The 13,907-nt window shown below is 43.8% G+C and overlaps 1 pseudogene; it reads left to right on the forward strand.

The window, feature by feature from the left end:
• Positions 1 to 8,603: 8,603 nt before the first annotated feature.
• On the forward strand, positions 8,604 to 11,330 carry LOC149815436 (uncharacterized; annotated as a pseudogene).
• Positions 11,331 to 13,907: the final 2,577 nt, after the last annotated feature.

Here is a 13,907-nt window from a genome sequence, read left to right on the forward strand (position 1 = left end):
GACCCCGAGAGCGAAGCCTCCTGCAATGGTTCCATACCGCATGGGTTCAGCTGAGCTGAAGGAGCTGCGAAGGCAGCTAGACGAGATGTTGGATGCAAGCATCGTTCATACAAGTACCCATTGCCACTGATAGCGGACTTGTTCGATCAGCTAGGCAGTGCCTATTTCTTTTACAAGCTAGATCTGCGATCGGGTTACTGGCAAGTAAGAATTGCTGAAGGTGATGAGCCGAAGACAACTTGCGTCACCCGCTATAGTGCTTACAAATTCTTAGTAATGCTATTTGGGTTGATAAATGCTTCAGCCACATTCACGACTTTAATGAACCAGATCTTCTACCCTTACTTAGACAAGTTCGTGGTAGTCTACCTGGATGATATCGTGATCTACAACAGCAACATGAAGGAACATGTCAGGCACTTGCGAACAATGTTTCAGATGCTGAAGGAGAATGACCTCTGTGTCAAACGAGAAAAGTGTCTCTTCGGGCAGGAGAAGATTAGCTTCCTTGGCCACGTTGTGGGGCGTGGTGTGTTGCGTATGGATGGGCAGAAGATCAGGACCATCCAAAAATGGGTTCTGCCAAGTAAAGTGTCAGAATTGTGGTCATTCCTTGGGTTGGCAAATTATTATCAATGTTTCATCGAAGGTTATTTCCTCATTGCTACGCCCCTCATAGATTAGTTAAAGAAGAATCAGGTATGCTCTGGACAGGAGCGTGCCAAGATGCCTTTAATGGCTTAAAGAAAGCCTTAGTGAGGGAGCCAGTGTTGCGACTGTCTGATTATTGAAAACCATTTGAGGTCCACACAGATGCCTCAGACTTTGTCATTGGCAGAGTTATTATACATGAGGGTCATCTGATTGCATGTAAGAGTCGAAAGTTGGAGGATGCAGAGAGACGTTACACGGTACATGAACGGGAGATGACCATCATCGTGTATTGACTCAAAACCCGGCGGCACTACCTTCTGGGTGTCGAGTTCATCGTCAAGACGGATAATGTAGCCACGAGCTATTTTAAGACACAAAAGAAGCTGACGCTTAAACAAGCTCGGTGGCAGATGTTTTTGGCCGAGTTTGACTTTGCCTTGGAGTACAAGGTTGAAAAGACCAATGTTGTTGCAGATGCTCTGAATCGCAGGGCTGAACTGACAGTTGCGCGCGTAGAGCCTTTTGAAGTGCATTTGGAGGGCACATTGTTGAGCCACATACACAATGGACACAACAGGATCCGACAACACAACACCTTGTTTCTCTGACGCAAGTAGGGAAGACTCAGCGATTTTGACTATAGGATGACCTCCTCATGACAAAAGGGGGGGCATATCTTCGTGCCGCGGTGGGGAAACCTTCATTGAGAACTGCTTAAGGAGTGTCATGATACACTATGAGCTGGTCATCCTGGTCAGGAGCGGACCTTAGCACTCTTTGAGCGCAGTTACTATTGGCCGCAAATGAGGGACGACGTTGAGGGGTATGTGCAGACATGCCTCATCTGCAAGCAAGATAAGGGGACAAACCAAAAGGCTGTTGGTCTCCTTGAGCCTCTGTCAATTCTACAACGTCCATGGGATAGCATTTCCATGGACTTCATTGTTAGTCTGCCAAAAGTAGAGGGCCTCAGTTCTATTTTGGTTGTGGTGGATCATTTATCAAAGTATGCCACTTTCATCCCAGCTTGTAAGGAGTGCCACATAGAGAAGACTGCAGAGTTGTTCGTAAAGCATGTGGTGAAGCACTAGAGCATACCAAAGATCATTGTAAGTGATCGCGATGCTCGCTTCATGGGCAAGTTCTGATGTGAAGTATTTCGGCTACTTGACTCTGATTTGCTGTTTTTAACAAGCTTCCATCCGCAGACAGATGGGCAAACAGAGCATCAACGAGATACTTGAGCAGTACCTTATGCACTTTGTTAGTGTCAATCGGACAAATTGGGTGAAGCTTCTTGATGTGGCATAATTTTGTTACAATCTGCAAAAGAGTGAGTATTCATACCACAACCCATTTGAGATAGCCACGGGGCAACAACCACTGACCCCGCACACTCTTGCCGCACAAGAAAATGGAAGGTCATCCTTCGCCTATCAGTTTGTTTGTGACTAACACGAGCAGAATGAGTTGGCAAAGACATTCTTACACAAGGCAACAAAGAGAATGAAGAAGTGGGCGGACAAACATCGTTGGCCCGCTGGGTTCCAAGTTGGGGACCAAGTGTTGGTGAAGTTATATCCAGGGCGCACATGCATCTTCTACGGATAGCACCACGGACTGCTCAGAAAGTATGAAGGACCCTTCACCATCACAAAGAAGATGGGTAAGTTGGCGTATAAGTTGGAGTTGCCCCATACTTTAAGGTGCACCCGGTGTTTCACGTGTGCAACCTCAAGCAGTTTCATCCAAATGATAAAGATCTAGAACGCAGAGTGCCACAATGCGCTCTTATCATCTAGAGGGCCCCAACAGCACAACGGGCCGAGAAGCGCCTTAGTAAGATCTTCGTCACAAGGTCAACTACTTGGGCAAAGCGAAGAAATATCTAGTGCAATGGGAGGAAACATTGGAACTAACGTGGGAGCCTATATTCCGAATGAATTGCCGCTACCCGACTGAAGTTAGGGCTTACCATGAAACAGATGGTGCCGATGATGATGCATGATTTGAAGGGGAGAGCATGTTCCCTTGCGACTTACATTGTAAAGTTGTGCTTAGAGTCTGTTTTGCTTTTGTTGAGTTTGATGTAAGCTGTCTGGTTCAGGTGAATCAATACCCTGAAGGGGCAGCCCATATGCTTGAACTGTAATAGCCTTCAGGCAAAATTGTGAATGAATTAAATGCGTTGAGCTTTCTTTTGTTCACCCTTGTTGTGATTGCTTCTTGTGATTTCAATTCTTCTTCCTCTATTCTCTCTTGCTTTCTTGCATTATGATTAAAAGCTTCCGCGAGCTGACAAGTAGGCTTGTGGCGGTAAGGAAGGACCATCGCGCCGCTCTGGGCCATTAAAGGAAATAAGCCCATGACAACTGTTGTCACGGGCCTATTTCCTTCAATGGGCCAGTGCGGCGCGACGGTCCTTCCTTACCACCGCAAGCCTACTCGTCAACTCGCTTGCCGGTCACGGAAGCTTGTAATCAGAGTGCAAGAGAGCAAGAGAGAATAGAGGGAGAGAAATTGCAATCACAAGAAGCAATCACAACGAGGGTGAACAAAAGAAAGCAACGCATTTACTTCATTCACAATTTTGCCCGTAGGCTATTACAGTTCAAGTATACGGGCTGCCCTTTCGAGGTATTGATTCACCTGAACCGGGCAACTTACATCAGACTCAACAAAAGCAAAACAGACTCTAAGTGCAACTGTACACTGTAAGTCGCAAGGGAACATGCTCCCCCTTCAAATCATGCCCCGTCCTCGGCACCATCTGTTTCGTGGTAAGCCCTGACTTCAGCCGGGTAGCGGCTGTTCATTCGAAATGCAGGCTCCCATGTTGGTTTCGATGTTTCCTCCCACTGCACTAAGTATTTCTTCGTTTGTCCTAAGTAGTTGACCTTGTGGCGAAGGATCTGACTGAGGTGTTTCTCGGCCCGTTGTGCTGTTGGGGCCCTCTGCATGATGGGAGCGCGTTGTGTCACACTGCATTCCGGGTCTCCATCATCTGGATGGAACTGCTTGAGGTTGCACACGTGGAACACCGGGTGCACCTTGAAGTCTGGGGGAAACTCCAGCTTGTATGCCAGCTTGCCCACCTTCTTTGTGATCACGGTGCTGCCCACAGAAGATGCCTGTGCGACCAGGATATAACTTCACCAACACTTGGTCCCCAACTTGGAACCCTACGGGTCGACGGTGTTTGTCCGCCCACTTCTTTATTCTCTTTGCCGCTTTGTGTAAGAATGCCTTCGCCAACTCGTTTTGCTCGTGCCAGTCGCGAACAAACTGATAGGCAAATGATGGCCTTCTCGTTTCTTGTGTGGCAAGAGTGTGCGGGGTTAGTGGCTGCTGCCCCGTGGCTATCTCGAACGGACTGTGGTCTGAAGACTCGCTCCTCTGCAGATTATAACAAAACTGTGTCACATCAAGGAGCTTCACCCAATTTTTCTGATTGGCACTAACAAAGTGCCTAAGGTACTGCTCCAGTATCCCGTTGATACGCTTTGTCTGCCCATCTGTCTGCGGATGAAAGCTTATTGAAAACAGCAACTCAGAGCCAAGTAGCCAAAATACTTCACGCCAGAACTTGCCCGTGAAGCGAGCATCGCGGTGACTTACAATGCTCTTTGGTATGCCCCAGTGCTTCACCACATGCTTTACGAACAACTCTGCAGCCTTCTCTGCAGGGCACTCCTTGGAAGCTGGGATGAAGGTGACATACTTTGAGAAATGATCCACCACAACCAAAATAGAATTGAGGCCCTCTACCTTCGGCAGACTAACAATAAAGTCCATGGAGATGCTATCCCAAGGACGTTCTGGAATTGGTAGAGGCTCACGGAGACCGACAACCTTCTGGTTTGTCCCCTTATCTTGCTGGCAGATGAGGCATGTCCGTACATACCCCTCAACGTCGTCTCTCATCTGCGGCCAATAGTAGCCGCACTCAAGGAGTGCTAAGGTCCGCTTCTGACCAGGATGACCGACCCATAGTGTATCATGGCACTCCTTGAGTAGCTCTCGGTGAAGGCTTCCCCACCGTGGTACAAAGATGTGTCCCCCCTTTTGTTACGAGGAGGCCATCCTGTAGCCAAAATCGCTGAGTCTTCCCTGCCTGCGCTAGAGAAACAAGGTGTTGTGCGGTCGGATCCTGCTGCGTACCCTCGCGGATGCGGCTCAGCAATGCACCCTCCAAATGCACTTCAGAAGACTCTGCGCACGCAGCTGCCAGTTCAGCCCTACGGCTCAGGGCATCCGCTACAACATTGGTCTTTCCAACCTTGTACTCCAAGGCAAAGTCGAACTCAGCCAAAAACATCTGCCATCGAGCTTGTTTAGGCGTCAACTTCTTTTGTGTCAGAAAATAGCTCGTGGCCACATTGTCCGTCCTGACGATGAACTCGGCACCCAAAAGGTAGTGCCGCCAGGTCCTGAGGCAATACACAATGGCGGTCATCTCACGTTCGTGCACTGTGTAGCGCCTCTCTGCATCCTTCAGCTTGCGACTCTCATATGCGATCAGATGACCATCTTGCATAATAACTCCGCCAATGGCAAAGTCTGAGGCATCAGTGTGGACTTCAAAGGGTCTCGAATGATCAGACAGTCGCAACACTGGCTCCCTCACTAAGGCTTTCTTCAAGCCATCGAAGGCATCTTGGCACGCTCCTGTCCAGAGCCATACCCGATTCTTCTTTAACAAATCTGTGAGGGGCGCAGCAATGAGGGAATAACCTTCGATGAAACGCCGATAATAGTTTGCCAAACCGAGGAATGACCGCAATTCTGACACTGCTTGGCGGAACCCATTCCTGGATGGCCCTTATCTTCTGCCCATCCATACGCAGCACACCACGCCCCACAACGTGGCCAAGGAAGTTGATCTCCTCCTGTCCGAAGAGACACTTCTCTCGTTTGACACAAAGGTTATTCTCTTTCAGCACCTGAAACACTGTTCGCAAGTGCTTGACATGTTCCTCCATGTTGCTGCTGTAGATCACGATATTATCCAGGTAGACTACCACAAACTTGACTAAGTAAGGGTAGAAGATCTGGTTCATTAAAGTCGTGAACATGGCTGGAGCATTTGTCAACCCGAATGGCATTACTAGAAATTCGTAAGCACCATAGCGGGTGACGCAAGTTGTTTTCGGCTCATCACCTTCGGCAATCCTCACCTGCCAGTAACCCGATCACAGATCTAGCTTAAAAACGATACAGGCACTGCCTAACTGATCTAACAAGTCCGCTATCAATGGCAATGGGTACTTGTTCTTCACCGTGACCTTGTTCAAGGCACGGTAATCCACACATAACAGTTTAGAGCCATCATGTTTAATCTGAAAAAGGACCGGGGCACCAAATGGGGCTTTTGATGGACGAATAATGTCTGCGTCCAACATCTTGTCTAGCTGCCTGCGCAACTCCTTCAGCTCAGCTGGCCCCATACGGTATGGAACCATTGCAGAAGGCTTCGCTCCCGGGGTCAACTCAATCTTGTGGTCGACCTCGCGTCTTGGCGGAAGACGCTTTGGCAATTCCGGGGGCATCACCCCCCGAAACTCCTCTAATAGTGGGGCTAGGGTCGGCGGCACTACTGCTTCTACCTTCCCTTCATCCGCACGCACTGCAACTAAGAATGTCTGCTCTCCATGCTTGACACCCTTCTTCAGTTGCATTGCCGATAACACGGAAGACTTGCCTTTCTGTGTAAGGCACTGCACAGTGTGTGACAGGTCTGACCTCATGATCGTCAACGTGTTAAACTTTGGCAGCATCATAACATTCTGGCTTCGCAGAAACTCCATACCCAGAATCACCTTGAAATCGTTCAGGGGCACCACAGAGAAGTTGGCTTTGCCGACCCAACTCCCCACTTGAGTAGCCACATCTCTTGCTTCACCAAGGATGGGCTTGGCCTCAAAGTTTACTGTTTTGATAGTCCTCTGCTTTGGCCTAGTTTTCAAGCCCAACCGCTCTGCCTCTTCCCGCGAGACAAAGTTGTGTGTGGCCCCCGAGTCTACCATTGCTGAAGTAGACTTTCCATTCATAATGACTTCTACATACATAAGTTCCTTACTGACCTGCATATTCTTAGCTGCGCAACTTCTAGCTGCGTTAATCGATCGCATGACCCCCATCCTTGGTTGCATGGTCTCAGTGTCACTGCATTCAGTATCGCTGCATTCTTTCCGTGCAACATTGTCTTGCTCGTCGTCCTTTACAAGGCGCTTTGGGCACTGCTTAGCAATATGTCTATCGCCGCAGAACCAACATGTCACAACCGCACCCTTGTTGTTGTTGTTATGCTTTGTGAAGTTCTGTTTCTTTTCGGATTAATGGCGTGTCGACGCCTCACCTTTATCATTGCGCTACTCATCCTTCTTGCCTTCGTGGTCAGGCTTCTTCCTAACTTTGGTTGATGGGGTGAAAGGCTTGCGCTGAGTGTCAACTAAGCGCTCTGCCGCAACATATGCATCTTCTAAAATACGGGGGTTACTTCTTTCCACTTCAGACTGTACCCATGGTTGAAGTCTCATAATGAACCAGTTGAGCATGTCGTCTTCTGACATGTTAGGTATCTCCAACATAAGCTTTTGGAACGTTCTGACATAGTCTTGCAACGAACCAGTGTGTTTGAGCTCACGAACCATCCGGTAAGCCTGTCTCTGCGCATTTCTTGGCATGAAGTAGTTGCGCAACTCTACTTTGAAGTCATCAAAGGTGTCTATCACACATTGACCCCTCTCCATGTCATTGCACTTTCGCCTCCACCAAGCGATAGCATCCTCATCAAGTAAGGCCGCTGCAGCCTTGATACTCAGATCTTCGAGGGTCACATTCTGGATATCCAAGTAGTCTTCTACTTGGAACAAAAAGTTCTCAATGGCCTTGCTGTCGCGAGAACCATTGAATTTTGCGGGTCTAGGTACATCAATCATTGATGGTCTCTCACCATTTCCGCCATTTAGGGTCACCGTCCGTTGCAACGTACGGTTCTTCAACTCAAGATCGGTCACTATAGTCGTCAATGAAGTGACCTGCCCAATTAGTAAGTTCACCTTCTCTTACAGGCTCGCCACCACATCATTAAATCCATTGAATGATTCACATGCGCGTGAAATCGCTTCATCATGCGAAGTCACATCTTTCACCAGCTTGTTAACAATTGCAGTCAACTCTTCTTGGCCCTGAGGTGAACCCATCTCCTCAGCTTCGGCAACTGCCTTGCCTTTGGTGTTGCGCAAGTGTTGATAAGGCGCCACGATGTCTTGCTTACAAATCGCAGTCTATCGGTGTGTCTGTTGACACCGACTCCGGAGTCCCTTCTCCAGCACGAGAACGGACTCTGATACCACTTGTCACAGGCCTATTTCCTTCAATGGGCCAGCGCAGCGCGACCGTCCTTCCTTACTGCCGCAAGCCTACTCGTCAGCTCGCTTGCCGGTTGCGGAAGCTTGTAATCAGAGTGCAAGAGAGCAAGAGAGAATAGATGGAGATAAATTGCAATCACAAGAAGCAATCACAACGAAGGTGAACAAAAGAAATCTCAACACATTTACTTCATTCACAATTGTGCCCGCAGGCTATTACAGTTCAAGTATACGGGCTGCCCCTTCGGGGTATTGATTTACCTAAATCAGACAGCTTACATCAGACTCAACAAAAGTAAAACAGACTCTAAGCCCAACGTGTACACTGTAAGTCCCAAGGAAACAACTGTAGTGACTTTATTAAATAGTTCAAAGTTTTAAATCAAGATAGATATGAGAGCGAGAGACTCGTACAAGTAGCATTTTTTTTTTCAATTTTGGTGTAGGCACAAACAAGCTAGAGAGATGGCTCTCTAACGCTGTCCCTCTCGCGTCTTCACTCCCTCCTGAGACGCCAATTCCGCCTCCTCTCCTCTCCTTCTACCCTCCGTCTCTCCCCCGTGTTCTCAAACGAACATGAAGAAGAAGAAGAAGAATGAGAGAAGATCGTATTGGTCCCGGAAGATCCACGGCCTCTGCCTCTCCGGCAGCGTGTACGAGGCCCTGTCTCAGATGGGTCGTCTCTTTCTCCCTCAACCTCAGCAGCATCGTTCATTCCCTATGCGACTCTTCGAGGTTCGCGGAAGCCCACCATCACCTCCTCCTCTTGATGTGAAGCTCCCGCTGAGTGCCCGACGAGCGCACCTGCAATGTGCTCCTCGCCCGACTCCTGGACGCCGATTCTCCGTCCCTCACCCGCCCGGTTTCAGAATTTTTGATATCTGCGAAACCCCCATTTTGTTCCGTCGATCACCAATTAGAACCGCTTGATCGATCTGCTTTGCCGGCATGGCCGTACCGAGGAAGCTATGGACCTCTTTGGGGACATGAAGAAGAGGGGCCAGAGCCCCAAATCTGATTGATGGGTTGTGCAGAGAGGGGATCTTTCATGAGGTTTGCCTGATCTCGGAGGAGATGCCTCAGCGGAAGAATGTGCCGGAGGAGTTTACTTATGCGCAGATGATAGATTCGCTTTGTAGGGCTGGGCAGAATCATGGGGCTTCTAAAATAGTGTACATAATGAGGAAAAGAGGGTTGATTCCCAGCATGGTTTCCTATAACTCGTAGTTCATTGTTTAAGCAAGCAAGGGGGTTGTTTGAGAGCTTTCCAGTTGTTTAAGAAAGGGATTCTGCTTGGATATGTGCCATCAGAGCCCACATACAAGGTTTTGGTTGAGGGACTCTGCAGGGAGTTTGATAGTAGTAAAGTTGAGGTATTGGAATTCATGTTGCAGAAGGAAGGAATAGATAAGACACCCATGTACAACATCTTGAATGCTCTTTGCTCGATGGAGGACCCGAGTGAACTCTTGAACGTAATGGTCTCAATGCTGGAAAATCAATGTCAGCCTGATGTGGTCACCCTAAATACTGTGATTAATGTCTTGTGCAAAGCAAACAAAGTTGATGAAGCAGAGAAGATTTTACATGATATGTTGCTGGGTAATTTCTGCCTTCCAGATATCATAACTTCTACTACTGCGATCCGTGGACTTTCAGATCTTGGAAGAACAGATGAAGCAATAGACTTCTTACGGAGAATGTCAGAGAAAGGCTGCAGTCCAAGTGTTGTAACTTGTAATTCAGTTTTTCATGGGTTATGCATATCTAAGAAAATAGATGATCTGTTGAAGTTTTTCACTGAAATGTTCTTTAATGGTGTTTGTGCTGACAGTACGACTTTTACCATTATCATTAACGGTCTATGTGGAGTCGGTAGACTTGATGAAGCTACGAAATTTTGGGAACAAACAATTTGGCCTTCCAAACCAAGATTCATGATGATTTGGTCTATGTAGCACTATTGCGAGGAATGTGCAGTGCAGGCAAGTTGGATGAAGCCTGCATTTTTCTTTATGAATCGGTAGATGCAGGCATTTTCCCTAAAATTATCAGTCATAATGTCTTTATTGGCAATGCCTGCAAACTTGGTTTGAAACGAGAAGCATACAGGATTGTATCTGAGATGCGGAAGAATGGTTTGGCTCCTGATTCAGTGACTTGGAGAACCTTGCGGAAGTTACATGGTATCTCAACCAGGAAAAACAGCATTTACAGTTTTGAGTCTCTGATTGCAACAGGTGACTACAATGGATATAAAGTCAGAGGATGGTGGTTATCAAACAATGTTCAAGGACAAGAAAAACAACCCAGAAGAGGAAAACGGCGAAGTTGTTTTTGGAGAAAAAAACAAAGACAACTTAGGTGAGGAAAGTGATTGGAGTTCTATTGGAAGGAAATACAGAACTGTTTCAAGTGGAAGAAGACATAATAGGGAAAGAAAACCTATAAGACATTTTAAATAGGGACAAGAAAACAGCTTGACACAGGAAAAAGAAAGGTTTTTGGATTGCTCTAGAAGAGACATGCAATGTGTCTTAGACTTTGCTTTACACTTTTTTTTTAGGCATAGTTTGGTTTCAGGTTGAATTATTTGCACATCCCTATCCAACTTCTACCAAGATTAAACTTTCTTAATTATGATATACAAGTTTTGAAATTCATTCAGCGTGAATTACTTGGAGACACTAGACTAGCTTCAATTCTGAGGTTTAAAGAATCTTTTTCTGTTGTTGAGTTCCAGTTTTCCTTCAATCATGTTTATATTGAGGTTGGACTCTCAATTATTCTGCACCTCATTGATTTTTACAACTTTTTTGTCTTTTTTGTGCCACCAATTTTCTAATAATTTTCTTAAAGGATTGGGAACTGGTTTGTTGGGACTCATTGCCTTGAGTGGATATATGCATACCATTGTTTGTAGAAATACAATATTAATTTGTGGGATCTTTGGAATATGTTTTCAAAGCCTTAAAAAAGTATCTGAAGTGAAGATTTCCTTTTCAGTGTGGAGAATTAGTTCTTGAGAACCATTCCTTGATTCGCCCAACTAATATCTTGGTGAAACTAGAAAATCTGGTTATGGAGAAAAAGAGTGAGCTCATATGGTTTGTGTAGGGCGTCCCCCCCCCCCCCCCCCCCCCCCTTAAGGCTTTTGTTCTTTGTTTTGGTTTATTACTTATTTGTCTGAACATCTATCTACCCAAGCTTGTAGTTTTATTACTTTGGTTTTTTCACTCTTTCTTTTTTCCCCTTGGAATAGCTGTTCCATTGCTTGGGAAATCTCTCTATGCTCATGATTAACTGAAACATTGCAGCTTGACAGAGGCTTATTGCTTTGTCTGGCCTTAGTTAAGTGGTGTGAACAACATTTTCTCCATCTTGAACATTTTGATGAGGTCTTGATTCTTGGTTGTGATGGATTTCTATGCGTTGTCATGCACACTGAAGCTGCAAATGATGATAGACTGAAGAGAATGAACACAACATATCAGCACAATATAAAGAATCTTGTTAAGGCTTGGCTTCTGGCAAGGATGTCTGTGATCATGCAAAAAATTTTCTCTCGTTCCTCTTTTCCTTCTTTTTGTCTTTCTAGCTTCTATTCCCTGTTAAAGGAGAAATAAAAGATAGAAAAGAAGAGAGAATGAGAAAAGGAAAGAAGAGAGATGAACCTTTTTGAAAGGTCTCATTTGACCAAAGAAATGTTTTGAAAATCACTCGCCTCCGTTTTGAAAATTTGTGGAAAAAATGGAGAGACGGGATTCGCTCGTCGGTACGAGGTTCGACCGTTCCTGGTGCCTTTACCAGGGGTAATTGAACCAAGGATCAAATTTATGCATTTTGCTTTGCTAGAATATCATCTAAGAATTTATTCTAAAAATGCACAGAGAATCATGCTTGTGCAATGCAAGGATGTATGTTTTTTTTTTTAATATTTTAGAAATTTTGGGATTTTCCAAGTGATTCTGAAATAAACGTGATAATGTTGTAGAAAAACGATCTAAAAGGTTTTAAACTTGATTTGAAAAAGTTAGATTTTGAATCTAACTCAGAATTTGAAATGGATCTGAAAGAAGAGACTTTGAAATTCTAAGTCTCAGAATTATCAGAATTTTGGAAAGATAAATCTTCATATGAAGAGAAAGGGAATTAAAATAAGAATGAATTTTCAAAGTCAGAATGGACCTTGAATTTGGATCGATTTTCAAGAATCGATTTTGAAAAAGAAATTTTGAGTTCAAGACCTGAAACAAGAATTTGAATTTGAATTCAGATTTGAGAAATAGATTTGAAATTAGCTTTGGAAATGAGAATTTGGAAATGGAACTAGATTTGAAGTCTGAAATAGAATTTGATTTGAAATCTGGAATCCTAAATGAATTTTGAATTCGAAATATGAATCATAAATGGAGTTTGAATCCGATGTCTGGAATCCAAGATGAATTTGAATCCGAAATCTGGAATCCTAAATGGAATTGGATTCGAACTCTGGAATCCTAAATGGAATTGGATCCGAAGTCTGGAATCCAAGGTAGAACTGGATTCGAAGTCTAGAATCCTAAATGGAATTGGATTCAAAGTCTGGAATCCAAGATGAGATTGGTTTTGAAAAATCTGGATCTAAAGTGGAATTGGGTTCTAAATTTAGAATCCAAGATGGAATTTGGATTTTTGAAGATTCAAAATGGGATGGATCTGGATTTTGAAAATCCAGATTTGAATTTACAACTTAGGAAAAATCGAATTTTGAGATTCAGAATCAATCTCAAAACTTTGATTTTTGAATTTTGAGAATCAAGGCTCAAAAAAAATAAAGGGTAAACTTGATTTAAAGCTTGAGTTTTTGAAATCAGAAGATGAATCATGAATTTTAAATTAAACTTTGAGATTTGATCTGAGATGTTAAATTGATTTTTAAAATTGAAAAATGAATTTGGAATTCCAAAGTTAAATTGAACTTTGAAATCTTGAATTGGAAATTGAATTTTGAATATAAAAAGAGAATTTCGAAATTTGAAAGTCAAATTGGACTTTAAAATTGAATTTTGAATTTTGAAGTGAGATAGAAAGATGAATTGAAATAGAAATTGAAGATGGATTTGAGAAGTGAAGAAGATACTTGAAGAATTATTTCAGAATCACTTGAATTTTGAAAACATGATGTAATTCTATCCTAAATGATGAATGAAAAAAGAATTTTGAAAATGAGTTTTTGAAAAGAATATTTTATTCTTTAAATGAATTGAAATAAGTGAAATTCCACTAGGGGGGTGAATAGTGAAATATGATATAGATCGATAAAATAAAAAATAAAGACAATAAGGCACAAAACAATACACACAAGATTTATACTGTTTCGGTCGAGTTACTGACCTACATTCAGTCCCCAAGTAAAACACTTGAGCCTTTCACTATAAAATTCGTGTTACGGGATAAATAATTCAGCACCCTCTTCCTCAGATGTCTACTTCTCTCAATAGAGAAGGGAAAACACCATCTTTCACAGAGGTCTACTTCTCTCAACAGAGAAGTGATACAATAGTAAACAGAAAGTTACAACACTTTCCTAAAGAACCCTCAGAATGATATGCAGAGTATGAATACACGTATGAAGATTCTCATAATGTTCTCTCTTTGAAAAATGGATAAAATAATCACTCAGAGGAACAAAATGTTCTTTTCTTTTCACACACAGTTGATTCTTTTGTCAAAGAGCCTTTCTTGACTTTTTCTTTCTTTTTCTCTTTCTTTTTCTAAGCTTTTTTTCAGTATATCGAGTAGGAGTTTTTCAGTTTGAAAGCTCACATGTGTCTTGTGAAATATTATTTTGTTTGTATATATATATATATATATAGGTTTTTGAAATTAGTCGTTGCT

The sequence above is a fragment of the Nuphar pumila genome, chromosome 15 (assembly GCF_984573655.1).
Source record: "Nuphar pumila chromosome 15, dmNupPumi1.hap1.1, whole genome shotgun sequence".
In the NCBI taxonomy this organism is placed as follows: domain Eukaryota; kingdom Viridiplantae; phylum Streptophyta; class Magnoliopsida; order Nymphaeales; family Nymphaeaceae; genus Nuphar; species Nuphar pumila.